The 26,692-nt window shown below is 48.3% G+C and overlaps 1 long non-coding RNA gene across 2 annotated transcripts in view; it reads right to left on the reverse strand.

The window, feature by feature from the left end:
• Positions 1 to 2,227: 2,227 nt before the first annotated feature.
• The window catches only part of STUM (stum, mechanosensory transduction mediator homolog), a 77,264-nt gene continuing 52,799 nt past the window's right edge, over positions 2,228 to 26,692 (reverse strand). Inside the window, exon 3 of one of the 2 annotated variants that reach the window (XR_008624201.2) lies at positions 2,228 to 2,780. This is a non-coding gene — a long non-coding RNA (stum, mechanosensory transduction mediator homolog). Of the gene's footprint in view, positions 2,781 to 18,183; positions 25,420 to 26,692 lie in introns of those variants that run through there. The other variant, XR_004668422.3, reaches the window with a different exon arrangement.

Consider the following 26,692-nt stretch of genomic DNA (forward strand, 5'->3'; position numbering starts at 1 on the left):
TGGATTTCATGCTTTAGCAAGACATGAGGGCTTGCAGGGTTTTTTTTAAACAAGAAAATAACGAGTTGATGTAATAATGACAACAATAATACAAGAGAGGGTCAAAGTGCCATCAGACACCTGTCTCAGTCTGTTTGGACTGCCATAAAAACACAGCACACACTGCATGGCTTAACTGAAATGTATTTTCTCACAGGTCTGGAGGGTGGAAAGTCCAAGATCAAGGCCAGGCTAGTTCAGTTTCTAAGGAGGGCTCTCTTCCTGGCTTGCAGACAGCCACCTTCTCACTACGTCCTCACACTGCAGAGAGCACACTCCTCTGCTTATAAGGCAACTAGCCCTATTGGGTTAAGGCCTCACCTTTATGACCCATTCAACCCTTACCATCTCCTCACACGCCCTATCTCCAAATACACATGAAGGGTTAGGGCTTCAACATTTGAATTTGGGGTAGGGGGCGGGCACAAACATTCGGTCGATAATGGTGCATCTGTTGCTAACTAACATCCTGGACGGTTTCTAACTTCCAACCTGTACCTTTTCAAACTTGTGAATGAGTAAAGCAGTTCTGGGGGGAAAAAGTGCAATGCTAATTTCTGTGGCTTTCAATGTGGCAACATGTGTTTGGGTTATTTTAAAAATAGCTTCTGCAAATTATGGACAAACAGTATCTTACAGAGCCAGTTTGCTGTCGACAGCAGCCCTGTTTTTATTTCAATGGAAAAAAAATGCCCAATTTTAGTCATGCTTTCTGAGAACACGTGCTGGAGTGAGATCAAGAGGGCCGCCTACAGAGGCGTCTGAAATAGCCTGGCGCCGCCTGCAGAGGCTGCCCCCTTCTGGACGGTCGGGTGCATTACAAGGTGCCCGAAGAAAAGGAAGACGGGTCAGGAGCTCAGCGACGTCCAGTCCTGTACCCCCAGGAATGCCCTGGAGAAGAGAAAGCTCCCTTTCTTTCATGGCTTCTCCCAGCCTGGCTACATCTTTGCCCTGGCAGAAAGGCAGTGACCATGGCAATGATGAAGGAATCACCAAAACCAAAGGTTAGGGAGGGCTTCCTGTGTGCTGGGCAGGGTGGTGCACACTGTACACCGGTTACTTTATTTCATCTGTACACTAATAGCACCCCTAGTTGAGGGGGGTGCTATTAGTGTTATCATAAATACGTGTATAAATTAGGAAACATGCTCAGAGAGATTGAATAATTTGACCAAGGTTGCATAGCTAGTGAATGCCAGAGCCAGGATTAGAACCCAGATATAGGGCATGGCGTGGCAGTGGTCAGGTTCGCAGGCACATGGCATGCAGTGTGAAGAGGGCCGTGGTGGGGCAAACATGGGGCTCCACGGAGTACAGAGGAGGCCTGACCCAGGAGAGGGACAAGAAGGTCACTGAAGGGAGGCTTTGCAGAGGACGTGGCACCAGGAGGTTGGAGGATGGAGCAGAACATGAAGGTCACAGAGGCACCTCCAGAGCATGCTTCGTCTGGAGTCGCTCCAGGCAGTGGGAGCAGAGGACCCTTGTGGAGCTGGTGAAGGGGTCAGGGCTGGATCACGACCTGGGGAGCCAGGGTGAGGCGCATGGACTTTCCTGCAGTGACAAGCAGGTGTCCTTAGAGGCTGTCAAGGTGGGGCATGATGAGATCACATTTGCATGTGATGGGGTCACTCTGGCTGCCTGTGGCTTAGAAGAAGGGAAGACCATGCGAGGAGACTCATTAGGAGGAGGTCAGGTGAAGCAGAGGAGAGATGATGGGGTCCTGAAGTGAGGTCAAGGCCATGAGCAGGAGAGATGACGATGAGGTTGCATGGATGCCCTTCCACTGTGGCTGTAACATCGTGGGCCTGGGTGTCCCGAGAATGACTGGCTGGTAGGCCAGAAGCATGGGGATGGCCCACCCTGAGCTGGGAGCATGGGAGGACAGGCAGGACTGGAGGGCAGGGGAGCAGGGAATGAGTTTAGTTGAGACACATCTAGTTACAGGTGGCAGTGGGACATCCACATCTGAGGCCAGCTGGACACGTGGGCCTGGAGTTCAGGAACCAGACCTGGGCAGGAGTCATGGGGATAGCATCAGAGGATTGCTGGGGCGCAGCAGGCAGGCAGACACACACTGCCACGCTCAGTGAGAAATGCAGAATTGAGAAGTGGATGTGCCAGTGAGTCCTGAAGTTTCAGAATTAAAAGAAAAACATCAGATTATTAACAGAGATTGGTTTGAGTGATGGGATAATGAGTGGTTTCTCTTTTTTTTTGGGGGGGGGGGAGTTTTGTTCTTATTGCCCAGGCTGGAGAACAGTGGCGCGATCTTGGCTAACTGCAACCTCCGCCTCCCAGGTCCAAGCGATTCTCCTGCCTCAGCCTCCCAAGTAGCTAGGATTATAGGCATCCACCACCACACCTGGCTAATTTTTTGTATTTTTATTAGAGATGGGGTTTCATCATGTTAGTCAGGCTGGTCTTGAACTCCTGACCTCCTGTGATCCACCCGCCTTGGCCTCCCAAAGGTTTTTCTTTTCTACCTTACAGTTTTTTGCTTACTTAAAAATTTCCCAACAAGCATAATTGGCTTTCATAATCAGAAGTATGTACATGCATAAGGATTTTGTTCTAGTCACTGTTTTGTGACTAAATCATCCGGAATCCTCCTGACAGAGATGGGCTCCCCTTCCGTGTCCCCGAGCCCTTCTCTTTTGGCCCTTATTCCACACTGTGAATTGTCATCATCCTGGCGTCCCCAGCTGCAGCCCGGGGCCTGGTACATAGTGGCAACTTGGAACCTGTTAGTTGAAGGAATGGAAAAATAGAACTTAGAGGGCCTACCACAGCCCATGCACCCCAGTGAGCAGGTGAGACCTTGGGACCACCCCCATCCCCCACCACCCAGGATCCATGACAGTGCCCTTGTCAGGATTAGAACAGCACCTGGGCTTGGGCAGGGGCAGTAACTTGCTGTTTATGGAGCTCACAAATTCTTAGTAGAATCTGTTTATAAAAAAAAAAATCTAACTATTTGTAAATGCTAAAACTCATGAAATAAGGAGCAATAACAAATAATATATCAACACATACATCAATGAGCTTGTTAAAAAAGCTATGCTACTTTTTTAAAGGGACAATTTGGCAATAAGTGTTCCTTTTTTTTTTTTTTTTTTTTTTTTTTTTGAGACAGAGTTTCGCTCATGTCGCCCAGGCTGGAGTGCAGTGGTGCGATCTCGGCTCACTGCAACCTCTGCCTCCCGGGTTCAAGCGATTCTCCTTCCTCAGCCTCCTGAGTAGCTTGGACTACAGGCGCCTGCCACCATGCTTGGCTAATTTTTTTGTGTTTTTAGTACAGACGTGTTTCACCATGTTGGCCAGGCTAGTCTTAAACTCCTGACCTCAGGTGATCCGCCCACCTTGGCCTCCCAAAGTACCGGGATTACAGGTGTGAGCCACCGCGCCCGGCCAGCATTCCAGATTTTTTTAAGCACATACTCACGGGCCGAGCAAAACTTTCCAGGTTTTTATTTACAGATACCATGGCCCACACGTAAAATGACATTGGTACAAGAATGTTCCTTTCTGGGACAGTAAAAGATTGAAGATGACCTCTGTGTCATTGTGGGTGCTGGTTAAATACATACCTCCACCTTGTGCAGCTCTTACATGAATGAAGCAGCTATCAGCACTGAGAAGGAGCACTCCCCAGGTTGTACTGTTAACTGGAAAAAAGCTAGGTTGGTAACAGTTTGTGATGGCAAGGAATTCTCTAGTAAGGACCCTTGTATCTGGAAAGGAGACCCATTGGTAGACTGGGGAGGAAGGAGGTGGAGTTCCTCCCACCAAACTGGGTCTTTCTGTTACTTTAGTTTTGTACCAAAACTCTAGGTACTGCCTTTATGAAAAAATTAATAGAGTAAGATAAATAGTAGTGAGACACAACTTATCACAGGCTATAGCCAAAGATGTATAGTAAACCACTGTATATCAATGGTATGTTTTCCTCTTTCAAACAAAGTTCTGCTCAGAAGGAGTAACGTTTGAGAGGCCAAAGCAGGCCAAAGTGGGAGGATAATTTGAAGCCAGGAGTTCAAGACCAGCCTGGACAAATAGTGAGAGCCCCATCTCTAAAAAAGTTAAAAATATCTGAGCTTAGTGGTGAGCCTGTAGTCGAGGCTGCAGTGAGCCATGATTGTGCCACTGCACCCCAGACTGGGCAACAAAGTGAGACTGTCTCAAAAAAAAAAAAGAAGTAACCTCTCTCATTCTCTAACAGCAACACAACTGTTTGTTGTATCTATCTTTTTTTTTCTGTCCAGGCTGGAGTGTAGTGGTGCAATCATGTCTCACTGCAGCCTCAGCCTCCCGGGCTCAAGCTGTTCTCCAGCCTCAGCCTCACAATAGCTGGTACTACAGAAGCGAGCCACCATGCCCGGCTATTTTTTAAAAATTATTTTCTGTTGAGATGGGGGGTATCACTATGTTGCCCAGGCTGGTGTTGAAGTCCTGGCTTCAAGTGATCCTCTCCTCTTAGCCTCTCAAAATGTTGGGATTACAGGTGTGAGCCACCGTGCCCAGCCTGTTTGTTGTATCTTAACCGATTCTCTTGAAAGTTAAGATGGGCTGGGCATGGTGGCTCACACCTGTAATCCCAGCACTTTGGGAGGCCGAGGCGGGCAGATCAATTGGGCTGCCACCAACTGGAGTGCAGGTTACCAACTGGAGTGGGGGTTATCAGCCCCACTGATGTCCTCTGTGTGGCTGGGATAGAGCAATAGAGCAGGCAGAGTGGTGCTCAGGTCCACTTGGGAGCTGAGGAGTCTCCAGCTCTGCTCAGGTCTATGAGAAAACTCCAGAAGGAAAGAACAGGAGCAAAGATGAGAGTGAGCCAAGGGTCCTGTGGTCTGGATGAAGGGTCACTCTGCAGAGGGTGCTGGGTGGACCCTCTGACTTGGATAGACCATTATGGGCCCAAGGACAGCAGAGGCCAGTTCTTTCTTGCAGGAGGCAAGCGTTTCTTCCTTTTGTATTTGTAGGAAGAATTTGTGATAAAATGGCATTAATTATTCTTTAAATGAAGCTGTTAGTTAGAACTAAATATAACAAAAGAAGTGCAAAACTTACCTTTGAAAACTATACAACATTATTGAAAGAAAGTAAAGAAGACCTAAATAATGAAAAGATATCCCATGTTCATGGATTGGAAGACATAATATTGTTAGAAAATGGCAATATATGTCAAATTGACTTACAAGTCTGATATATTCTCTATCAAAATCCCAGATGGCTTCACTGCAGAAATTGACAAACTGTTTTTAAAATTCACATGGAAACAAAAAGACCCAGAATGGCCAAGACAATCTTGAAAAGAGAAGAAAGTTGGAGGACTTACATTTCCTGGTTCAAAACTTACTACAAAGCTACAGTAATCAAGTGGTACTGGCATAAGGATATACATATAGACCAATGTATATCCTTATGGGATAGAATTGAGGATCCAAAAATAATTCCTCACATTTATGTTCAATTGATTTTTGACAAGGGTGCCAAGACAATTCAATGCGTTGGCCAGGATGTGGAGAACTTGGAACTTTATACACTGCTGATGGGAATATAAAATGGTGCAGTCACTTTGGAAAACAGTTTTGCAGTTCCTGAAGAGGTTAAACACAGAATTACCATAAGAGCTTGCAATTCTACTATTAGATATATACCCAAGAGAAATGAAAATAGATGTTCAGACAAAAACTTGTATACAAATGTTCCTAGCAGCATTATTCATAATAGCCAAAAAGTGAAAACAACCCAAATATCTAACAATTAATGAATGGGTAGATATAGCTGGTATATGCATACAATTGAATATTATCTGGGAATTATAAGAAATGAAATGTTGATACATCCTACAATATGGATGAACTTAGAACTCATTACGCTAGTGAAAGAAGCCAGACACAACAGACCACATGTTGTATGATTCCATTTGTATTAAATGTCCAGAATAAGCAAATCCATAGAGGCAGAAGGCTGATTAGTGGTTGCCTAGGCCTGGGGGGTTATGAAGAAATGAGGAGTAACTGCTAATTGGCATGGGGTTTCTTTTTAGGGTGGTGAAATGTTCTAAAATTGATTATGGTGACTATCAATAAGAATAACAGTGCAACCCTAAAAAGAATGATAAAGATATATTAGACACAACTTTATGCTCACAAATTTAACAATTCAGATAAAATGGACAAAGACACAAACTACCAAAACTCACTCAAGAAGAAATCCATGAATTGAATAGTTCTGTATTTATTAAAGAAAATGAAGTTATGTCAAAAATCTTTCCACAGAAAAAACACCAGGGCCAGATGACTTCACTGATAAATTCTACTAATCACTGAAGGAAAAAATACTATAATTCTCTATATAATTCTATACCAATTTTTCCAGAAAGTAGAAGGTGGGAAACACTTTCCAATCCATTTTATGAGGTCAGCACTATCCTAATACCAAAACCAGACAAACACATTATAAGAAAATGACAGACCAATATCTTTCATGAATATAGAAATAAAAAATTTTAACAAAATATTAGCAAATCACATCCAGCAATATGTAATAAGGGTAATAACTTATGACCACATGGAGTTTATCCTAGGAATATAAAACTGGTTCCAGATTTGAAAATTAATCAGTGTAATTCATCATATCAACAGTTAAAAAAATACACATGATATTAATAAATGCAGAAAATGTGTTTTAAAAAATGCGGCTGGGCACGGTGGCTCATGCCTGTAATCCCAGCACTTTGGGAGGCCGAGGTGGGCGGATCACAAGGTCAGGAGATTGAGACCATCCTGGCTAACGCGGTGAAACCCCGTCTCTACGAAAAATACAAAAAAAATTAGCCGGGCATGGTGGCGTGCGTCTGTAATCCCAGCTAGCCGGAGGCTGAGACGAGAATGGTGTGAACCTGGGAGGCAGAGCTTGCAGTGAGCCGAGATAGTGCCACTGCACTCCAGCCTGGGTGACAGAGCAAGACTCTGTCTCAAAAAAAAAAAAAAGCAACATTCATGGTAATAATGCCAATAAACTAGGCATAGAAGGACATTCCTTAATGTGCTAAGAGTTTCTACAAAAAACAAAAGCAAGAACACTTGCATTTGCCATTATACTTAATGGTGAAAGAGTAACTCTTTTCCTCCTAATCTGAACAAGGAAAACGTATTTCCCCTCACCACTCCTATTCAACATTGTACTGGAAGTTCTATCCACTGAAATAAGACAAGAAAAAGAACTTTTTATGAAAAATACATATTGCAAAGGAAAAAGTAAAATTTTCTCTATTTTTAGATGGCATTATGGTCGACTTAGAAAATCCAAAAGAATTGTACAAAAAAAAAAAAAAAAGCAACTAAAACAAGCGAGCTTTGCAAGGTTGCAGGATACAAGGTAAATACACAAAAATCAATCATATTTCTATATACCAGCAATGAGCAAATGGATATTGATATTTTCAAGACAATATTATGTGTAATAAATAGCACCCCAAACCATAAAATACTTAGGTATACGTCTAACAAAATATGTGTAGAATCTGTATGCTGAAAACTATAATATGTTTATGAAAGAAATCAAAGGGGGGCTAAATATATGGGATGATAAATTATGGTCATGAATGAGGAGACTCAATCTTCCTCAGATGTCAGTTTTCAAAATTGTGGAGGGAGGAGCAGGTAGCTCATGCGATTAAACTCTGGGTGGAACAGGGCTAGCACTGGCCTTGGGGATGACAGCATGAGACATTCTCCCTCCATCTCTCATCTCTGCTCTCCTCTGCATGCTGGCCTCTTGCTGTATGAGGTGGGAACCTTGGTTATGGGTAGCTTCAGGATGAAAAATCGTTTTCCCATAATACCAGTTAGAAAGATCTCATTGAAGACCCCGATCATTCCATATTAGCCCACGGAGAAGGACATGCTATTGGTCTGGCTGGGGCCACAGGCCCACCTTTGCTCAGGGAGGGGTGGACTCTGGGACCAGCAGCCTCCCCAAGAATCCCATGGGGCTCATGAGGGAGGAACTGGCTCTTGGATTATGGGGTGGAGGGAAGAGACCAGCCTTGTCTCACACCGGTGGACATGGTTCTCGGGCTGGACCCGGAAGCCGGGCAAGGTTTAGGTGGGGAAGTGTGAAGGGCTGTATCCCACTCAGGGGACAGCAGGTGCAGACTGTGGGGACACCGTCATGCTGGAGGACCGGGTGCTCAAAGCAACAACATGGATTTCTTTGTAATAAATTCCATACATCACCACCTCAGCTTTTTCAAAGGATTCTGGATGGGTTTCAAGTTTTCCCAGAGGCCAACAGCAGAGGTGGATCCTCTGTCCCCTGACTTCTGGGGCTCCCCTCCTGGTTTGGAACCTCAGAAGATGGGGTAGCTTCTGGGAGTCTGAAAGTGCTTATTTCCTCTATTAATGGCATTCTTAGTTTGAGAAGTTTCTTTGCTTTCTAGAGTTTTTTTGTTTTTTGTTTTTAGCATAGCTATTTTTGATGAAAATATAAATATCCACCCCTCTGACTGCGAGACAGCTGTAGGCTCCTGCTCTGAGCACAGATAGGCCTCCTCCTCCTCCTCTGAGAACTCTTCCAGACTGAGTCCCTTTTGGGGGCCCTGAACTCCAGGTCCAGCAGGCACAGGAGGCACCAGCCCAAGGGGCTATTCACAAGCCAGTCACGTCCCAGTGAGGACAATGCCTCCCCTGGCCACTCAGGTCTCCAGGTTATCCCAAGGATACTGGCAGGGGTGAGGGTCCCAGGAGCAGCTGCACAGCCATGCCTCCCAACAACCAGGAAGCAAGTGGGCCTTAGAAGTATCTGAGGCAACCCAGGGCACAGGAGATGCTGTCGCCCTGAGCCATGAAAGCGCCACCACACTCAGGTGACTTGCCATGCTGTGTCTTACCTTGCTTTGGGGATCCCCCTCTCCTCCTGCTGCCTGCCAAGTGAACATCTCAGCAATCCCTGTGTCACATCATTGTGTTAGTTAGCTAGGGCTGCCACAACACAGAATCACAGGCTGGGTGGCTTAAACAACAAAAATTTATTTTGTCACAGCTCTGGAGGACAAAAGTCCGAGATCAAGTTGTAGGCAGAGTCAGTTCCTTCTGAAGCCTCTCTCCTTGGCTTGTAGATGGCTGTTTTCTCTCTATGTCTCCACATGGTTTTTGTTTGTTTGTTTGTTTGTTTTTGTTTTTTGTTTTTTTAGACAGAGTCTTACTCTGTCTGTCACCCAGGCTGGAGTGCGGTGGTGTGATCATGGCTCACTGCAGCCTCGAACTCCTGGGCTCAAGAGATCCACCCACCTCAGCCTCCTAAGTAGTTGAGAACTTACAGGTGTGTGCCATCATGCCTGGATAATAAAAATATATATATATTTTAGAGATGGGATCTTGCTATGCTGCCCAGGCTGGTCTCAAACTCCTGGCCTCAAGTGATCTTCCTGCCTCAGCCTCCCAAAGTGCTAGAATTATAGGCATGAGCCACTGTACCTGGCCTGGTCTTTTATCTGTGTGCTGTGTATGTGTGTCCAAATCTCTTCTCTCTTTCTTTTTTTTTCAGAAACAGGGTCTCACTATGTTGCCCAGGCAGGACTCAAACTCCTGGACTCAAGTGATCCTCCCACCTCAGCCTCCCAAGTATCATCTCTTCCTATACGGACCAGTCATGCTGGATTAGGGCCATCCTAATGACCTTATTTTAACTTAATTATCTCTTTAGAGAGCCTGTCTCTAACTACAGCCACATTCTGTCCTGGGAATTAGGACTTCAACAATTAGGAGGGGGCATAATTCAGCTCCTAGCAGCCACTATGTGAGAAGGTCTGCATGACCCAGCTGACAGCAAACCTCCCCTGGGCAGTTTTTCATCCCAGCACCTCAGGATTTGCCTGCTGGCTGGGGGTGGGGGCTGGGGCCTGGGGAGGGGAGCCCCATGCAGGGAACACGCCTACCCTGCTCAAAGAGCAGCCCAGCCTGCTGCTTCCTGGGCAAAGGCTCACCATTACTTTGGTTGAGTGACATTGCGGTGGCTGAACTGACACTTTCAGCTCTGTGTTTCTCTAGCAGGGAGTGAGGAAACATGAGGGCTGTGCTGGGGGTGGCACTTCTGTCCTAGCTCCCCAGCTATGCGTACGTGGAGACAGTCTATCTCCTCTTGTCCCTCCTTCTGGTTCTTGATCATGGGCATGAAGGACTATCCAGGCCCCATGGCTCAGTGAATGTGCATGGTTTCCACTCTTGCTGTCGCCCTATTACCTCAAGCAGGTCCATCCACATGCCCAGAGTAGGTACTTAGGGCAGCAGGTGAAAGAGCCACCTAATCCTCTCCTCAAAGGGGGCCAAGAAACCTCAACTACCATTTCTGGAAGCATCTTTGGTCAGGGATTCAAGAAGGTGTCTTTCAAGAAGGGAGAGGAGGAAGAGTCCCTGACTGAGAAGCCCCATGGGACATAAGAGACTGGATGCCAGGAGGCAGGGGTGGGTTTGGAGTCGTGGCTCCACCACTACCCAGCTGTGAGTCTTTGGACAAGTTGCTTAACTTAACTTCTCTTAGCCTGTGTCTTCAGATATTAATGAGACAATCGTCTCAACCATCTTATCTATTTGGGAAGATAAAATAGCACAGATGAACATTCCTGGCATGTGGTAGACACTCAATAAATGCAGGTTCAATTGGAATCTCTTCTTGATGGAGGAAAGTGCCTTGTAAACATATGTCATCACACAAATGGCAATGGTTATTGTTATTATTGAGACGGCCAGATGGGAGGGGGTTCCTGCAGAAACTCCAACCAGCCTGCTCACTGAAGTGGGGCCTCGGAGAGTTCAGGATGTCTGCAGAGGAGCCTGGCCCCTCTTCTTCCTGGGTGGAACCTGAGATTCAAGCTGCGACGCAAGCGGTCTAGCAGGGATTCGGCGTAACGCAATTCCGTTTCCCCCTTTTCTTCCTTTTCACCCAATAAAACCCTGTCTCACTCACCATTCAAATTGTCTGTGAGCCTGAATTTTCCTGGCCATGGGACAAAGAACCCCATCTTTAACTGAACTAAGGAAAAGTCCTGCAAAAGTTTTGGCGCCCCATTTGGGGACTCGAGAAGTGGTGAGTGAAATGGGGACTCAAAACCTCTCACTGTTGCTCCTAAGCATTTTAACCCTCGAACTTCTGAAGGTGGGCAAGACATGCCCCCAAATCCGGGGGCTCCGGAGATCAGAAGAAAGGTCCTTCCTTTTGGGGGAAGGACGGGCCAGCCGGGGCTCCTTGCTCCCTCTCCCCTCTGTGCAGAAGCTGGGATGCATGGCCCAAGGGTCTCATACAGCTGGCTGGCTTCTTTCAAGCCAGGCACCACCACAGCAGCCGTCCCCTTCCCCAGCCAAGGGGTTGAGCTTCATTAGGCAGTAAACTTTTCTCCCTGATGGAGGAACCACTTGTATAAGAATAAGAGGTTCTTCCCCAGGGATTTTTAAACCTTTTTTCTTTCCTCTTCTCCGCCCCATCAGCAGTTAAGTTTAAGCAAGTTTTGTTTTGTTTTTTTCTTTCTAGAAGACATTTTGCTAGGCTAGGAATGATAAGAATCCCTGTTTATATTCTCTGTAAAGCTTTAATTGTGAAAAAGGATTTGTGGGGCTAGTGTTGGGCTGTGGCCAATCTGGTGTGCTTTGCAGGTCTATATGGTTTGTGCTGCAAGCCTCCATCTTGTTTTACATCCTGGGGCATGGCCAGTAACCACTTGGCAAGGCTTTGTTTAACAATCCTGCCTTAGGGGATGACCGTCTCTGGTTGGATATCTTCCTCTTTCCTAGTCCTGTCCCTTAAAGGGCCCCACCCAGCAAATGGGTTTTCTTGTGCCTATCTGTGTATGTACTGTGTGTGATGTCTGCAAAAAGAGCTCTAATTAATTTTGCCTCAAGAAAAGCGCTTGGATCAAAAAAATTTTTATTTTTTAAGATGGAGTTTTGCTCTTGTTGCCCAGGCTGGAGTGCAGTGGCGCGATCTCGGCTCACCGCAACCTCCGCCTCCCGGGTTCAAGCGATTCTCCTGTCTCAGCCTCCTGAGTAGCTGGGATTACAGGCGCACGCCACCACGCCTGGCTCATTTTTTTGTATTTTTAGTAGAGATGGGGTTTTACCATGTTGGCCAGGCTGGTCTCGAACTCCTGACCTCAGGTGATCTGCCCACCTCAGCCTCCCAAAGTGCTGGGATTACAGGCGTGAGCCACCGCACCCGGCCTGGATCAAATATTTTTTAAAGGCAATATAAAATCCGTGGTACCTTTCAGTTCATGTGACTTTAATCTTTGAGAAATAAAAACAGCCGTGAAGATTATTAATGCAGGTCAGATGCAAAGTTTGCTAAGTGTTTTCAGGTTACAAACTGCTTTTTGGGTTTTGAGAACTATTTGACTTGCCGGCTTCATAATTGGTAGGGCTTGGGGACATGTGGAACCAACCAGGCCCTTAAGTAAGAAGGCAAACATTGGCTGCAGTTAGCACACAATTCAACTTACCAAGTTTTACCTTTAAGTTAAAATTTGCTAGGAGTTACAATTATGACATGTAATTGAAACTAGCAAAAATAGATTTACATGCAAGGGGTGTAAGAAGAATACAATGTGATTTTTATGTAAAAGGTTATAAGAAGGCATGGAAATGTAAACTTTTGCCTAGGGTTAAAGGATTATTTTGAGTTAGGGAAAGCTGAAGTTTCAAACAAGTGGTGGAAAAGCTGTGGAAATTAATTTTGTAGAAGAGTTCTCTGTGTGAACATATTAACTAAATGTAAAAGGGTTATAAAAAGCTTTTGCTTCTTCAAAATTTCTGAGTCATGATTTTGAGAAAATAAATAGTTTGTGGTAATCTGGAACTCGATTTCATAGTATCAGGTGCTTTAAACATATTTAAAAGGCTTCTCGAAATCAAACTTAAGTTTCAAAATTGTCTTTTCTGATACCTGGCTTTTCAGATGTTTCAGAGGGTCCCTGAAACATCCCAAAAAAAGAGGTAAACAGGATTATTTGGCATGTTTAGGTACATGGAATTGCCAGAATGATCTTCAGTCTTCTTTAGGCTGTACTTTTGTGAATACGAACATATGTTCCAAAATTGTATGGGATTTCTAAGATTCTAATGTCTGAGTATATGCTATCAATCATAATTAAGGTTGGTATGTTAAGTTATTGTAAACCACGAAGATAACCAAACTTCGTCAATTGTGTTTCTAACTGTAACTATCCTGGACATTTTGCTATTCACAGACAATTGTTGTCTCGTTTTGATTCTTTTCAAAAGATGGTTTATAATAAGCTATAGAACTTTAACAGGTGCTCTCATATACAGGCTTCTGATAACTTTGGAGATTGTAACATTAGAATAAAGGAAAATATACAGGACTCGTGAAGAGTTGAAATGTTCACAAATATCAAACAAAAGAAGAGTTAACTAAATGAACTGAACTCAGAAAGCTGAAACAATCTTTTTGACTTTTGATTGGAATATTGTTGATTCTTGTTTTGTTTTTCATAGTTAAGGAAACTTACTTGGAACTATTTACAGCCTTTAATAATTGAGTAAGGTTTACTCCTATGAACAAAAATTTGGAGCATGTTTGTTTCTCTCTGCCTGGTTCCTCTAGAATTTGGAAACTATCTGTGAGTATTCTTACGGTAATATGGCTGTTTGCATCCTATGTTACCCTGTACAGGTAAAGAATGTCACTTTCTAACAGGTCTGGGAGCTCCAAGTTTATCTTGGGACCTTAAGGTAAACTCACAGTTATTTGAGGATACAAACCCATGGTTGGGCTCAGCATTAAACGGTCTTATCTGAGATTCCTTGTGGAACAAACTTGCATCAAAGCCAATCCAAAAGGCCTATGTAGAAATAATTATTCTTGCTGCACTTTATGCAATTAATCAGGCCAAGTATAAGACTAAAGTCTATTTTGCAAACCATTCAGTCCTATGATGATTTTTTAACAAAAATGGGGACTGGAGAGAGAGAAATCATGTTTCAAAACTTATTATACATTGGTCATTAAATTCTAAATTCATTGGTTGTTTTTAAGTTTTCACCTACATTTTAGACTAACCCTGCTTGCTTTTGTGAACCAACCAGCAATCTCCAGCTGCAGCTCAGAAAGAACAAAAGGGATGGGTAATGTAGAAATCTGGATCAATATTCTAGCTCTGGGCAATTATCCTGCAAGTCCTGCTAGGTGATTTGAATAAATAGGATGCCCATCACTTGGAGGTTTCCTTTTTGGGAAAGTAAGACCAAGAAAGCTAATCAAAGTCAAGGACCATGCACCCAAACCCTCGCAAGCATAACTATAGCCACCAGTTATCTGGTTGTGTCACAAGACATCTTTTTCTCTCCCTTGTTGGAGGAGGACTCAATTCCACAGTTTCACCTTAGCATTTGGCTTATGATAAGGAGTCCATGCACCTCCCCCACCCCCCACCGAGACACATTTTTGTCCCAAACTCAATTCCAAGCTTTGGGTCAAAGTCCTAAGAAGGAAAACTGGATCTGAGGGATCCAGAGACAAATGACAACAGAGGTTAAAAGGCACGGTGCAGGTGAGCGTGGCTCATTCCTGCCAATTAAGCCAACCCAAGCTTCTTGTTTCATGGATAAACCCATGGCATAAATATCCATGGCATAAATGAGGTCTAGGGAACTCCAAGGCTACTGACAGTAGGAGATAGAGGCATAGATGAGAGCGGATAATTCCTATTCTCTAGGCCCTCCCTGCTTCATGGGTGCAAGCCACTTTGGCACTGATGGCGGCACCTGCCAAGGTCACCGGGACTCGGGGATGCAAGGATGGAAGAGGGAAAGAGGACACTCTTTCCTCTCTCCCTCATGTACCATGGGTATCTGCTAGGAAGAGAAGGGAACCAGGGACACCTGCTCCCCTCTTTCCAGATGGGTAGCCATTCATCTGCAGTCTGTACCCCTTTCAAATGCACCCTGAACCCCTGGGACTCCTTCAGACGGTATCTTCTTTTTTCCTTTCTTCTTCTCTGTCCTCTCTTCACTGATAGGTAATTGTGTCTCCATACTATGGGACGATTCCCTCAGATGCATCCTCCAAACTGGAAAGAGTTAATTTCCCAAACATTAAACTGGTTGGCTTAGGATTAGGCTCAGGGGAAGGGAACTCAGAAGCCCAACGTGCCAGCAAAAGGGTCCAGTTTTTGCCAGCTGGGCTTTTGGCCTCCCTCTCCCTGTGCAAACTGGTAAAAGGCCTCAGAATTTTTGAGCTGTCCTTACCCCTCCCCTTGTCTCCCTGTGTTTCCTTTTGGGTTTTTGTTTTTGTTGTTGTTGTTTTATTTTGAGACGGAGTTTCGCTTTTGTTGCCCAGGCTGGAGTGCAGTGGCATGGTCTCGGCTCACTGCAACCTCTGCCTCCCGGGTTCAAGTGATTCTCCTGCCTCAGCCTCCCTAGTAGCTGGGATTACAGGCGTGCACCACCATGCCCGGCTAATTTTTGCATTTTTAGTAGAGACGGGGTTTCGCCATGTTGGTCAGGCTGGTCTCAAACTCCTGACCTCAGGTGATCCATCCGCCTCGGCCTCCCAAAGTGCTGGATTACAGGCGTGAGCCACTGCACCCGGCCTGTTTTGTTTTGCTACATGTTTTCTAATGACCCCGTTTGTCTGTTCTTGCCTTCAGGCCATCAAACTCTGAACAGTCATGCAACCGGAGCTTCTGATGATGGCCTCTTCTGCTGGGGACCCTTAGACAGGCATCTGAGGGAGCTCTGACTGCCATTTCCCAAAAACAGTGCCCCCTGTCAGCAGGAAGCAGTTAAGATCAGTCTTCATCCTTATCCTTAATCTAAGGGCAGTTAGATGGACTTCTTTAGAGGCGGGAATGAGACAGCCAGGTGGGAGGGGGTCACTGCAGAAACTCCAACCGGCCTGCACAGTGAGGTGGAGCCTTGGGAAGTTCATGACGTTTGCAGCAGGGAGGAGCCTCGCCCCCCCTTTCCTATGTGGAACCTGGGACTCAAGCTGTGAGCAGGAAGCGCTCTAGCAGGGTCTCTGGCCCAGCGAGACTCCCTGTTTCCCCCTTTTCTTCCTTTTCACCCAATAAAACCCTGTCTCACTCACCATTCAAATTGTCTGTGAGCCTGAATTTTCTTGGCTGAACTAAGGAAAAGTCCTGCAACTTTATCACCCCAAGTTGTTCCTGACGTGTTTTATGTAAACTGAATCTTGGGTCCCGTGACCCTTCCCTAAGGCTTTACTCAGAGGCTGACTTGGTATTAGGAGCCCAGAAATGTCCATCTTGGTCCTCTTGGGAATGAAGACCCATCCTCTGGGTTCGGTGGCCCAACATGCAGCCTGCACTGATGTGCCTCCCAGGGTCCCCCACCTGGGACTCTCACTGCACTAGGTTTGGGCTGTGCTCCTCCTCTGAGGAATGCATCGCCAACCCTGTCCTCAAACCCAAGCACTGCCTTCCCATCTCCTCGAGCCCCTCGTCCCCTGCACATCCTCATGTGTCCCTTCCTGTGACTGGCCACTGGGAAGCACGAGCCTCTCCCAGGGCCTAGGGTCTGGGGTGTAGGGAGTTGCGGGGAGCAGATGCCTTCATGTTTGTCACAGCCCTTTCCTTCTGGGTTTGAGGAGAACTCTGTCAAAGTTCTGTCACCCCCCCAGCAGAGAGGCAGTGGCTGGCTTAACCCACGTGACCCTTCCTGAGGTTAAGAGGCTTGGTGCTGGGAGAAGAGAGGGAATGTGAGTTAGTACATTCAAATGGTATCTTCCCTTCACTTGGCAGTGCTGGAAGGGGAGCTAACTTTATCTCCCATTGTGCCTTCTGATGAGCCCCTCTGAAACTGAGTGACTGCAGAAGAATCCTCCAGCCGGGGCATTCCAGTTTAATCTGAGCACATCGAGTGTTTGGACAATGCAAATGATCACAAAATGCTCCCTAGAGTGTCTGGGGGACTCTGAGAGTGCCTTAGGTCATTGTACTGCCTTGGGCTTTAGGTCCTGGTCTTAGCAGCAACTGAAATCAACCTCAGGCACAGATGCCATTTCTGGGGCCTTGGAGGGGCCATCGCAGTAGAGCTTCAAGTCTCACCAGAGGTTGTGCTTTGAAGATGATTCACTCTTTTGGACAACAGCAGCATCGAGGCCATTAAGACTGCAGCCTCTCCTGGGGTAAGTGGACCCTAAGGGTGCTGGGCTGGCCTGAGGAAATGGCAGGAGGCAGGGCGGGGCCCTTCCCTTGGGTGTGAGTGACAGGAATGACACCTGGACACTCGTTGTCAGAGCACTTGCTCCCCCATGGCACCCAGTACTGAATGCAACGCTGCAGATGCGGTTTCATTCCAGACCCCAGCCTGCAGCTCCTCGTGCATCTGAAACCAGATGGCCTGTGTAGTCAGCCCCAGCATGCCGTGATGAACACTGAGCTGCCTGTTGAGTAACTCCCCAGGGATGAAGGAAAGCACGGAGCTTTCTTCATGTCAAGCACAACTCTTTCATTGAATGCTATTAGATTTCATCGTGTTAGATTGCCTCTGCCCATCGGGAGATTTTGGGATTCTGATTTGTTCGTCTAATATACTTATTTCTCCTTATCCACAAATTTGGTCAGTTCTGTAGGTCTTCATCCCATTATGAGTGAAGGCATTGGCTGGGTTGTGGATGCAATTCTCTCCCAGGTGCAACCTGTCCTTCGTTGTAACTGAACAGGTAGGTATACATTCTCCTAACCACTCTTACCCAGACTCTCATTTATTCAGAAGTCTTTGTCAAATATGTATGATGCCCACATTTCCCTCATCAACCAGTCTAACAATTAACAGCAGGAAATGAGCTGCATCTGTACACTTATTCTTGGTAAACTCAATCTGGGGCCTGATGCTTGATTTAGCACGCAAATTCCTGGTTGCAAAGGGATCAGATTATCAAAGATGAGGCTGTCTGAAGAGTAACTTGCACAAGCCTTTCGGAAGAAGGGGAATTCGGGAAAAAGGTCTGAAAGAATGCAAGACCCGCCTTGGGGGAGGACAGCCTTCATAACGGAAAGCCAACCAATAGCAAAGGCTGCAGAGGTGGGGAGGAAGGCGCGTTGTCCCAGTCAGAGATCTGTCCGATTAGGAACACGGGAGGACACAGGGATTTGAGAAACTACCAGAAAGGTCACATGAATGTTTATTACAACATAGAAAAGAGGGAAAGGAAGAAAAAGGTTTCCAAAGCCGTATTTCCAAAGATTTAAAAAAACACAAACTTGGAATGCCAAAGAGATGTCATGCTTTATATATTTATAATAGGAAGGTGTGTGTATGTATAAATATGTACATGGAAATATGTACACAGGTTTTGACTGTCATATATAGTATTTTTCATTGCATGTACAGTAATGCTGCTTGAGTGAAGGGTTTTAAAGCTGGCAGAAGGCTGGAGAATCTGGAACCCTGCTTGGCCCCTAGAGGGCGCTGTGGAGACCCCCCACCCCCCCCCCCCCCAAGCAGCTCCCAGGGAAGGTGTGCCGGGGCTGGGGCTGGGTCCTGAGGGTGTTGGGGAAAGCTGAGCTGCAGGCGGGCTTGGGCCCCAGGCTGCAGGGTTTCGGCCAGGGCAAGTCTGGAAGCGTCCCTACGTCCCCGACATTAGACGTTTTCTTCCAAGAAGGGTTTCAGTCATTGGAATAGGCTGGAAATACCCTCATGGCTGGACTGGGGTGGGGTGGGCTCCCAGCAGGTCAGGGTAGAAGTGAGACAAGAAAACCCCAGGAGCTCAGGGTCTTCTCTAAGAACAGTGAAAACGCACAGCAGTTAATTTCACAGAAAGAAGAGAGACCCAAACAAAGCCAATCACGGTGTCAAAACACTGCAAATCACAACACTACACTCATTCATATGCAAATTAAGTTGATACACACAGAACCAGTTGTTTTGTTTTTATATATGTTGTTTAAAAAAAAAATGGCACCACGCACAACAGCAGGGAACTCAGCCAATGAAAAGGGCTGGCCACAGGTTCTCATGGGTGCCCAGGCCTTCTGGGGTGACGGTGCCCATGAGGAGCCTGTTACAGCCACCATCACCTTGTCCCTTGCTTGAAACATCCAATCAAGCGCTAACCCAGAAAACGGTGAATGGAACCTCCCTCTCCCTTCTTTCCTCCCTGGTTCCTGTGCTGGAGCAGGTGGGTGGGAACACTGCCCCTCTCCTCTGGGCAGGTCTGCCTTCTCCTTCCCACAGGAGGCCAAGCTGGGGTTGTGGGGAATGGGCACAGCCAGGTTTGGTGCTGAGCCCATTCACCCTAGGAGTGCATGGGAGGAAGAGATCCACAGGCTAGGGCCCTGGAGACAGGAAACAGCATGTGCATGTGGGCTGGGCAGGGGTCGGGGATGTGATGAGGGAAAAAAGTGCTGCCAGCCAGTGCCCATCCTGGAAGAGGGGGTGTGGGCTCCTTTGGAGATAAGTCCCAACCCTGAGGCTCCAGGCAGACCCTGGCCTGCATCCCCCAGCAGTCAAAGTGCTGGGAATGTGTGCGAGTGTGTGCCTCTGTCCATGTGGGGGTGAAATGCAATGGGGATGGACTGTGGCATCCACACCTGCCTGGATGGTTGGCATTTTGGCAAATTCAGGCAGAGAGGGAGAGGGTTTGAGGGCCGAATTTCCCTAGCTAAATGCAAATCCAGATGACTTGCACTGGAAACTCAGGACACACACATGGTGGACGCTACAGGGCACCTTTCTGCCCTCTGCGGTAGCATCAGGAGGGGAAAGTGGAATTGGGGGCCAGTGTTTCTGTTCTGCTAGAAAGAATCTTGCCAGCTGCAGCGAGGAGGTGAGGCCTGGGCAGGAGCGGACAGCCCTTGCCCGGATGGGGCTGGGCCTCCAAGCCCTTGGCTCTGACAGAAATGGGGAAACGATGGCTGCCTAAGCCCTTCTTTGTTCCTAACCTATAGATGGTTAAACTGAGGTGAGAGGCAGTCGGAGAGACACCGACAGTCATAACAGCACTCAGGCCGGAACTCACTCTTGGGCCACAAGGGAACGTTTGGGGAAGAATCCCTCTGGTTGGGATTCTTCCTATCTCTGCAGGGCCTGGGATTTAGGGTGGTGCATGACTGTCTGAGCGTGACCACCTCCATGCCCCATGATCCCGTGAACATCCAGCTCTAAGAATCTTGCAGGAAGAAAACTGATTGACGAAAAACACAGGACCCTGAGCCTTGCACCCACCTGCTCAGGCTGAGCTTTTTTGTGATTATTTTAAAGATCCAAGCTGCTCAGAAGGACCACAGTCACCTCCTCTGACCAGGCTGGCACCTCATCCCCAAATCCAGTGCACAGAGCTCTCAGGAGGGAGAAGGGGCAGTGCGGTCCTTGAAGAGTGTGTCCCCACGCCTGCCTCTGCTCACCTTGCAGCTTCACCTGCAGAGGCTGGAACAGCAGAAGCGTGGAGGTGACGGCATCATTTCCAAGCACAGGACTGCTGGGCCCACGTTAGCTCTTGATGAGCTTGCTGATGAGTTAATGCAAAGCAGGGAGGTGTCCCCCTGGCGAGGACTGCCCGAGGCCACTACCTGGCTGCTCATTGAGCCCTCTGGAGAGGAAACTCTGTTTTTCCTCAGCCTGAGGCCCGGCTTCTTTCCTGGGAGGGTTGGCAGCAAAGGCTTCAGGCTGCTCCCTAAGCCTGAGGCCTCCAGCCACATACAAGGTCATGGTCTCTGGGAAGCTTAGGTGCAGCTCGGGTGCAGGGGGTGGGGTGTGCTTTCAAAGTGCTCTCCCACCTCCAATCTCTCTGATAAAAGCCCTCCAACAAAGCCAGCAAGAGGGAGGGATAACAGTAAACTCTGCCTTCAGCCACTATTGGAGAACTTCCATTTAAATGACACGCCCCCAAGCATTTATGCAATGCTCAGGGCTTTCTTTGCAAAATTCACTAACACCATAAGAAACAGCCAATGCAATTAAAGCCTAAGGTGGGCTTGGGAGCCTAGAAGGGACCCTGAGGAGGCCTGGCTCTCCACCCTCAAGCCTAGGGGTTGGATCTGGCAAAACTGAAGTGAATTCTCAGAATTGCAGGCATCTGGGCAGGGAAGGGGTTAGCTAAAGAACATGTTTCAGGGTTTTTGGCTTTGTGGGTGTTTTGTATTTTAAAGAGCCACGCTGGTGCAGAAAGACCAGGGCCCTATCAGCTTCCCCTCCTCCTCAAGAACCTCGGGCCTTCGGAAGGCCTTTGACCCAGTCCTGGGGTTTCAGCCCCACTTTGCGCTGCCTTACACTTGGTGTTGGGATCTGTGCCTGGCTTTTCTTTTTGAGAGCTGGACCCCTTTGCCCTCCAGGGGAAAAGTTAACCATGTGGCTTTTTTTCTTTCTGCAGTTCCTTTCTGTAGCATCCGCCTTACTGCTGCCGAGCCCTGGGCATCCTGCATGAGGCGGAGTTCATCTCACACCTCTGAGATGCCTGTGCCAGCATGGCTGGAGCCCCTGGCTGGCAGAGCGGGCAACTTGGTCCTGCACATTAGGATGGGGAAGCTCCTAATACCAGCTGTCTCTCTGCCGTCATCCCCCGACACCCTCAGGAAGGGGCACCTTTCTGGGCCTGCCTAAAGGAGGGAGCATGGGTGTGAGGGCTGCCCAGGCAGGTGGGAGTACGGAGCCTTGTGGGGCAGGGTGGAGGCATCCAGGACCTTCCTAGGAGGTTTTGCCCAACTCCCCCTAAGTGATGATAGGTCTCAGGAGGGGGCTGCCCCCACATATGGGAGGGAGAAGCTTATTTTCCCAGCTTGGGGTGGGGGTGGCTGCTGAGGGGATGGAGAAGAGATGGTAATTTATGTTGCATGTTTAGTGACACAATCCAGACACAGGTGGGATTGTGTCACTAAACATGTGACATAATCACCCTATTACTCCTGAGGGGTGAGGACCCCTCCACAGGACCTGCTCTGGGCTGCATGCGATTCTGCTCCTTCTTCTGGGAGTGCTGTAGTGAGTGTGTGGACGGCACAGGCTGTGGGGGCGGCCCAACCTGGCCACTTGCCTGTCCTGCCACTTAGGAGCTGAGTGTTTGGGGGCACATGGCTTACTCTCTCAGAGCTTCTCCTCTGACATCTGAAACTCACAAAGGCATCTCCCCTCCCAGGAGCTAAAATGCCCTGCACCGTGCCTGGGTGAGGCTGCTCTTGGGGCTGGATGTGTGGGTCTGGGGCAGCTGAGGGTGGGAACCATGCTGCCTGCCCCTTCCTTACCATGGGAAGGTCAGCGGCGTGGCAGGCTGGGGTAGGCTCCGGCAGCAGAGCCATCAGACTCCTGCCGCTCCCATGGGGACCTGGCCTTCTCAGCCTGAGATCCTTGGTTCTGAAACTGACTCAGAGCTCAACATCCAAATCAACAGTCTCCGCCGTCCACAGGACACACCCAGGCCACCCACAGCTCACTCTGGCTCTAGGGTCCCACTCTGACCCAAGGGAATGACCACCCTGATCCCAGTGTCACAGTTTGGTACTGGGAGCATCTCATTGCCTCTGACTTTCTCTGCAAGCCTGTAATTCCTGCCCTAAACACCCACAGCCAGGGAATGTCCTATTGAATTCCCACCGACAAAAGGCCCTAACCTGGAATGTGCCCTGCAGCCTCTGAACCAACAGCCCTGTCTGCACTATGCAGGCAAAGCCCAGCTTTGTCACCAAAGGGCTGTGTGTCAACCAAGCACTTGCCTGCACGAGAACCCTAATTTTCAGCTGGCTGGTGTTTGAGAAGTTAACTCTGGCCCTGGTCTGAGTGGCCAGCTGGAACTCTTTGGAGTAAATCAGCCACTGTCCCTTATCTACTGAAGATGATCATGCTGACACCACGGTCTAATTTAGAGGGGCGGGGGCGCTATTTTGAACCGGTCCCGCCCACATGGCAACCCTCACAGCCTCATTCAGGAGACAGGCAGGGGCCTCTTGGCTTCTCCCACACATCAGTTACCCGGAAAGGGGCCTCCTCCTGAGGCTGATGTTTTCCCAGGTTTAGAGACGCAGCCCTCGGGGGAGAGGAGGATCTGGGGGCGCAGTGGCCCTCCACACACACAAACACACAAACCCCTGTATTAAACCATCCCACACGGGACCCAGGGTGACACCTGCCACTCAAGAAAGTCCCACCTGCATCTGGATTGTGTCACTAAACATGCGACATAAATTGCTATCTCTTCTTCACCCCCTCAGCAGCCGCCCCCAGCCCAAGCGGGGAAAATAAGCTTCTGCCTCCCATTTGTGGGGGCGGCCCCCTCCTGAGACCTGTCATCACTCAGGGGGTGTCAGGCAAACTCTGGGGGCTGTGTGGGGTGAAGGGCTGTGGGCTGGTGGGCATGGGAGGGGGCGGCTTCCTGCAGCTGAAGCTATTTTATCTGAGTAGAGGGGCAGCTCCACTCTGACGCAGCTTCCTCGAGAGCAGCCAGCACCAGCCTGGAGGATGCCCGCTGCACACAGCAGAAGGTTCTAGCTTTTTAGAGAAAACCAAATCTGTTCCCACACCTTGAAGATACAGAGGCTTCCAAACAGGAGAGAAGAAGGCAAAGGCCTGGGTTGGGGTCTGTAAGAAGAGAGGACAGGACGCGACAAAGACACTGCCAGGTGTTCAAAAACGGCAGCCCAGCCCCAGGCAGCAATGGAAGACGGACAGTAGCTAAGGGATCCATGATAAGGGGTGGGCGGCAGGGCCCACTTCTCAGGCAGGACTGTGATTAGAAAGCCCAGTGGATGGGGTAGGTGGGCTGAAACCCCCAGAACGGTGGCCACTGCTTCCCAAGCACTTTCATCCTGCAAAATCCCTTCTCCTGCCCTCATGGAGTTCTGACAGTCTCTGATAGACAAACAAGCCCTTCAAAGAGGGACATGCCAAATGGCACTGTGTCAAGTGGAGTCAGAAGCTTGACTTTGGGCCAGCCCCATCTGTTAGCATTTCCTATGTTAGGATGAAAATGAAAGGAAAGGAAACAGACATGTAAATGTCCATCCTCTTAGTATCTAATTTCTCTTAATTTCAGATTGATACTTGATCCACAGTATCCTGGACAACTTCTGCTAGATTCTCCCCACCCCTAGCCCCCATTAGGGATCTAGCCCTGTCCCAATCACTTACAGAGGGGCTCCTTAAAGAGGCCCATGGTCTTTTGGCAACTGAAGGAGTCCCTGTGTAATGCCGACAATTTCACCCTCTAACACATCTGTTTGCAAGTAGGATTTTCAGATCAAGGTCCACAACCCCATACAATTGTTCTTGCAATTCTGAAACCCTAAAAGCTCTCAAATGGTAAGTTTTTCCCTAAGTTACTTAGTGGCAAAATTAGACTGAACTGAGGTGAGGCTATTTACAGTTTGTATAGCTCCCAATTAATGGGACTAGTCACATGTTTCTCTGCAGAAATATTCACGTGCCTGATGGTAGGCGAGATGTTCCACACTCTGCCGGGAAGTTAGAAAGTGTACGATAAACGGATCGCATTGTCTTTCTCAAATCTAAAATTTCTCAATTCGGAGACACATCTGGCCCCAATGACTTCAGAAAAAGGAATGTGGGCCAGAAATGCTGTTAAGTATTGGGTGAAAGCCTGCTAGTCTGCCCACTCCTGCTTCAGTCTAATAACTTTGTGTATAAACATCTGGCAGTTCTGGCAGTTTCACCCCAGGGAAGGAGCCACTCCTCTCCTTCCCAGGAAAACACAGGTCACGACACACCCAGCCCTCAGATTTCAGCTGCGAGGAGGCAGGGGGTGCGGTCAGGGAGGCAGGCCCAGGAGACGCCTGTGGGACTGGTCTTCTCCCCGAGGCCTCAGGCCAGCTGTGGGCACAGTGGGCCTTTCCACGCTAGGGTGGAGCCTGGCCATCCTCACCCACACCCTGGTGCTGCCCCCAGGAGACCACACAGTAAACACTCGGGGCACCAGATTTTGAGGCAGGTGGGGTCCCACAGGATGGGTCTACCACAGTCCTGTCCCCTTGGTGAGCCCCTGCTCACCCAGACAGGGCCCGGTGTGGCCCGGCCCAGCAGACGTGGCGTGCCTTTGCGGTGGGCAGTGGGTACAGCAAGGCCAGTTGGAGCCTGCCGGAGCATCCCAGCCTCTCTGTGGGCGTTCTCATCTCCACCCCACTCTCTGATGCTCTGGTGCCTGCGCCCACAGTGCTTTCCAGAGCAGGAGGGGCTGGCAGCCCTCACAACCTGCTGAGAAAAGCAGATGCGTTTTCAAAATAAATAATATTTTTAAAAATACCCCCTTTCCACCCCCAGTCCAGAAAATGGCAGAAAAGAACATGTAAAGGTCCTTGTGCCCAAAGCTGCCTGGTGCAGCCCTCACAGGGCCCCCCTGGATCTCCCCAGCGGCTCCCGTGGGCTCACAGCTGCTGTGGGATGCCCTGCTCCTTGTAGCCTGTGAGGAAGAAGCAAAGGAGAGATGGTTAGACACCTGCTTACTTCAGGATTTCTCCAGGAGGTGCCCCTAGCCCAGAATGCACACAGGAGGCATTGTTTATACTAAGGTGTAAATGACTGCTACCATCAGAGCACAACTTTTCCCAAGGGCTTTGACTTTCTAATGGGAAACAAAAGAATGAATCAGGAAATGTGGAGTACTGGGTCTACTGGGAATGTATGACGGGCGGGCATTTGGGATGGGAGCTAAAAGGCTATCGACATGCTCCTGAACCCACATCTGGAAGCCGCTTACAGACTGGTCTGGTGTGCTTTCCCAATGCAAAGCCTTGGGAGCAGGTGCCAGGCAGGCTTCCCCGAAGGTTGGGCATCTGGTATGGGTGGATGGAAGGAGGAAGAAAGGAGGAAGATGTCATACAGAGGGGAGCAGCCATCCCTGTGTGCGTCCAACCTGCTGGACGGTTACGGCAGGAAAGGGCGCCTGAAGGCTAAACCTTTAAAACGTTGTTGATCATGAGTCCTTTGGGAAAAAGTGAGCTCTGTGGATAGTAAGGAATTGTTACTGCTTTATTTAGGTGGGAAAGGGTATTGTGTTTGTTTACTTAAGAAGATACCCTTTGGGAGGCCGAGGTGGGCAGATCACTATGTCAGGAGATTGAGACCATCCTGGCTAACACAGTGAAATCCCGTCTTACTAAAAATACAAAAAATTAACTGGGCGTGGAGGCATGTGCCTGTAGTCCCAGCTACTCGGGAGGCTGAGGCAGGAGAATCGCTTGAACCCAGGAGGCGGAGGCTGCAGTGAGCCGAGATTGCGCCACTGCACTCCAGCCTGGGAGGCACAGCAAGACTGTCTCAAAAGAAGAAAAAAAAAAAAAAAACGATACCTACTGAAATATTCCCAGCTGCTATTACATGAGCAGAATTTGCCGAGCGGTTATTCCTATTAGCCAGTGAACTTAGTCTGAAGAGGAGCTTTGGTGTATTGAGCTGCTTTTTTCTCTTCATTTAGCAGAGTGTTTCTCAATTTTGGGTGCTAATAACCCATGCTGGGGTAGGGGAGATGTGGCGAATGACAGAGGAAAGGAGGCTGGCCATGAATTGATAGCAGTTGAGGCTGGTGTGGGCATTTGGGCCTCATTTTACTAGGGGCTCTACTTTTGTCTATGTTTAAGCATTTTCCAAACCAAAAGTTCAAGCTAAACATAAAAGCCCATTGACCCACTGGGAGAGTGGGTGGGGTGTTTGTGTGCAGGAGTGGGGGTCTCGGG

Source organism: Pan paniscus, chromosome 1 (genome assembly GCF_029289425.2).
Source record: "Pan paniscus chromosome 1, NHGRI_mPanPan1-v2.0_pri, whole genome shotgun sequence".
Lineage (NCBI taxonomy): Eukaryota > Metazoa > Chordata > Mammalia > Primates > Hominidae > Pan > Pan paniscus.